Source organism: Hippocampus bargibanti, linkage group LG09, assembly GCF_051943395.1.
Source record: "Hippocampus bargibanti isolate YZ-2025 linkage group LG09, ASM5194339v1, whole genome shotgun sequence".
Classification (NCBI taxonomy): domain Eukaryota; kingdom Metazoa; phylum Chordata; class Actinopteri; order Syngnathiformes; family Syngnathidae; genus Hippocampus; species Hippocampus bargibanti.
In genome coordinates, this window is record NC_142742.1 from 7,843,633 (window position 1) to 7,848,097 (window position 4,465).

The following is a 4,465-nucleotide window of genomic DNA, read 5'->3' on the forward strand; positions in this document are numbered from 1 at the left end:
ACTACAAAAGCCCTGTCAATACTCTGGCTTCTCTACTCACATGCAACAATCGACAGATGTGTTTCTAGTACCTTGTGATTTATGAAAGAATCAATGACCCACCTATTGATTGAAGCGGGTTCATCCGTTATTACTGCAAGTTACGACTTTTGACCTTTTTGACACTTTCCACCCCGGAGGAGAATGATCCTTTTGGATATGAAATTACTCAGGGGTTATACTACTACTACTACTACTAATAATAATAATAATAATAATAATAATAACAACAAAAACTACTACTACTACTACTCCTACTACTGCTACTACTACTACAAATAATGATAATAATAATATATTTTATTTATAAGCGCCTTTCACGACCCTCATGGACACTACAGTCACAGGATTATACTTGAGAAAGTAAAAGCTAAGCAGAGTAATTCCCGTGGCAGTTTTCTGTATTCATGGTGTTAATGCAGCATAATTAATCAGTGTTTATACTATAGACTTTATTTATATGTGATATTTTATAGTTTAAAGGGTATACTACAGAAGTCCAAGATGCCGCCCAAGTAGGCACGACCCTTGCATGTTTTTTTTTTTTTTTTTTTTTTTTTTTGTCCTTGTGTTTTCTTTTTTCACTGTGTGTTATTCTGCGTCATGCATCAAGAAGGCGACTCCTTTTCGACAGCACAAATATGCCAGCACTGTTTTTGATTGGGAGGAATGTCATTGCTGGACAGCGCTGGGGCGATTGTGCTTTTTTTGCGCCTGTAAATGAGAAGAAAGGAGCATCAGCGTAGAGCTCCGATGCGTATGTGGAACTGTCGCAGCTAGGAATTGAAGCGGATTTACATAGGATAAGAGATGTGAGATAGTGTCTTTTCATCAATGGATGCTACAGCTTCGTGTTTGCTTTCAACATTTAGCTTGTAGCAGATGTGCACATTTCACCATGACGTCCTTGATCCACCGGTGAAAAGGATGCTTTGATCCTCTCCTCCATCGAGAATTGCTTCAGATGACAAAGAAGGAGCAGAAAGTGCTCAGGATTGAATGACTGTCTGCATCATTTTGTTTTCATATTATTTTTTATTTTGTTTTTTTGTTCTTTTACTTTAAGATGGCGCCATGAGTGGCTGCCTTTACAGCAGGTCCTGTATTTTGTTTTTCTACTTCTTTTTCTCCCCTCTTTCTTTCATCACTTTGCTGATATGAGATGTAAATTACTCCAGCGTGAGACTAATAAAGGCTAATCTTGTCTAATCAAATATAAAACATGTATAATCAAGACATAAACGCACACCCGTGCACGATACAGCTAATTGCAGGATTGCTGCTCACAATCACACCTAGGGACAATTTTAAGTGTTTAATCAGCCGAACTAGTTGACTGTTGTGGCCCCTAAATTAAGATAATTAATTTAGAAATGCCATGTGACTATGAGTATGTTTGACCATGTTTTACTGTGGCACACTGCCAAAATTATGACTATTATGATTATTATGATTATTATTATTATTATTATTATTATTATTATCCTCGTTTGAATGGACTTTAAGTTAATTTCATGAAATGAGTCCAACGGCAAGCCAAAAACTAGATTTTCGAAAAAGTTAGCTCGCGAGAGTTTGCTTGTGTTAGCTCACGAAGCTAAAGGGCTAACCAGTTAAAGTAGATTTCCCCGCCCCCATTTTAATCCACTTTAAGGAAGCCCAAGCACCCTGAAAAATGTTAATCGTAGTTTGAATTGTACTTAATTTTTGTTTTTTTATAGTGGATCCATTTTTTGTACCATTCGTTTTTATTGTTTACACATGTCTGGCAGTGAATGAGTTAATAGCGCCTAAAGATTTTAACACACTACACTCTCTAATCTAAAAGATGTTAACTGGGATTCAGAGATGAATAAGGAAGATTTGCAAACGGGAATTTCAAGAGTAACAATGTCATTTAAAAAGGCAAAAACAGTTATGTAATAAAAAGCTAAATCAGATCCAAAGAAACGTTTGCGGATGAAGCTGAAATGCTCCAGCAGAGACATTTTCGCAGCAAATGAGAACGGATTTCATTCGATCGATATAGATGACTTCCTCATTCTTGTTTTGAAGCATTAAATGGGATGAAAAATCAATAAATAATAAATCCAAGGGCTAAGCATTAGTCTCAAAAATTTGATTTGAGTGCTGTGTTAGGTGCTTAAGAAATAGACTTGAAATGAGGAGTGTAAATCTATGCAAAACAAATGTGACGTTTACCACATACATTTTTTTTTATTATTACGACGCTCATAGGTTCTTTTCCCAGCTGTGATAAAATGTCTAACAACAGTATTTCAGCATCATTATTGAACCCTAAAGAAGTATAAAACGAAACCAACAGACCAAAACGTGCGCAATTCAGTCGTATGTCAAAAAGGATTTTAAAATTTATTGCGCCACTTCACAATCATTTCGTTTCGCCTCGGGGCTTCACTCAATGACCCAGAGGTCTTGTTGTTAACATCCCGTCGGGGATCAGGAGATGACGCACACGCTCGGTGGGAATCGCCAGGCTGCCTTTGAGATTCTGGCAGGTTCAACACGGTACTTGAATCCTCTTAAGCGGATTGTAATGAAACAACTCGAGAGCCCCCCAAACTGATGTGACCGACGCTTGATATTTTTTGAATAAACAGTCTTGCTGTTTGAATACTATTTTTTTTCTGTGCTGTGGATTGCCACAAACGTAATCCTACACTGCACTCGAGTCCTCAAACAGCCTACGGGACTTATTTCTATGATATTAACAGCCCCACTGCAGTGCATTACGTCATACCATGGGAAATATTGGCTACCTTTGCACAGAAGTGCAATCGGACTATGGCAACCATGCAAATCTGCTTTGTTGTTTGAAGAGAAAGAACACTTGACATTGACAGAAAGTAAACTCGGAACGCGTGTTGTCCCTTAGAGACAGAAAGGCTACTATGGTGACCGCCAATGGAGGAGATAATTAAAATACTGTAGAAGCACATAAGGGAGGGGAGGTCTCACCTGTAAGGCAAACAGGGAGCAGTTTTCAATTTGATACTTCTGCAGAGAGCTTATGAGATGTTAATCAAATGTAACATAAAAGCAAATTCGGCGGGCTATGGTTGATATGCGTGGACAGTCCTTGCATGTGTGTCACATTTTCTGCGAGTCTACTAGTATATTATGATTTTTTTGGTATGTGTGGTAACTCAGCCAAGTAGGAAAGAATGAGAACTTTTGATTTGATCCTATGCAAATTTATGTAAAATCTACACAACTGAAAATAAATGTGCAAGTGCATTAATTTTTAGTTTTAACCCTTGTCTCCTTGAAAACAGCCCTCTTGATATATGTCATATCCATTCGAATAACAAGAGTAAAAAATAAATAAATAAAAAGGGACACAGCTGCGGAGCCACGACCATCTTTTTAGTGTGCCATTTGAGGCGTGACAAGTGACATTGGAATACAAATGACGTGGAACGACTTGCTAAAAATAAATATTGTAAACTTTTAGACTCCCAAAGGGGATTTTAAAATAAGGTCAACGGCACTCTCGAGCAAATTGGAACAAGACAGACTTTTTTTTTTCATAATGGTTTCAAAAGCCTTAATCATGTTCTTCCCCAGTACATTTCTGCCCGTAACCTGACATTTTGAAATGACAGGTTTGAAATGTATTATTATTATTATTATTATTATTATTATTATTATTATTATTAACTCATTCACTGCCATTCCCAAATTTATTCAGGAATTGAAAATATGACGTAGAGTGCCATTCCCAAATTTGTTCTGGTTTTGTTTTTTCATGCTTGGGTGCCGATAAAGCGCTGGCCATGGTCTCTGGCAATGCCTTTTATTTTCCACGAAGGGGCAGCATTTCCCTATTTTCCATGTTAGTGCTTTGTTCCAGCTTCAGCTGTTGTTAAAGCGCTATATAAACAAATACACACGTATATGTATTGTATTGTGGACAGCTGCCCCCATTTTAAGGTCATAACTCCAGACCCATCTAATTTAGGAATTAACTATTTTTTTCTGATGAAAGAAGAGAGTCTAAGGTTTCCTACGCTGCATTTAATGTTTATGTAGTCCTAAAACTCAATATTAGGTGTGTCCTGGAATTTGAGCGACAATGACAAAACCCCTGGCACTGGAGTGAACACATGATCACATATCTAGCAGTGAATGAGTTAATGCAACTACAGTAAAAACCATAAGAAGCTTGTGACGGGTTTAACCACTGCATGTCTGGTTATGTAACATAACTACATTACAAGATCAGATTTGGACAAAAGATAAGGCTGACCGGCGTTTTGTTGACTCAGTTGAATGGAAACACATTTAAAAAAACACTTCGGTGAAGAAGCGTGATAAACAAGTAAACGTGTGCGTTGGTGAATACACAACGTCAATTATATTTGACAAAGCGAAAAAACAAGGCATGACAACATTCGCAGAATGC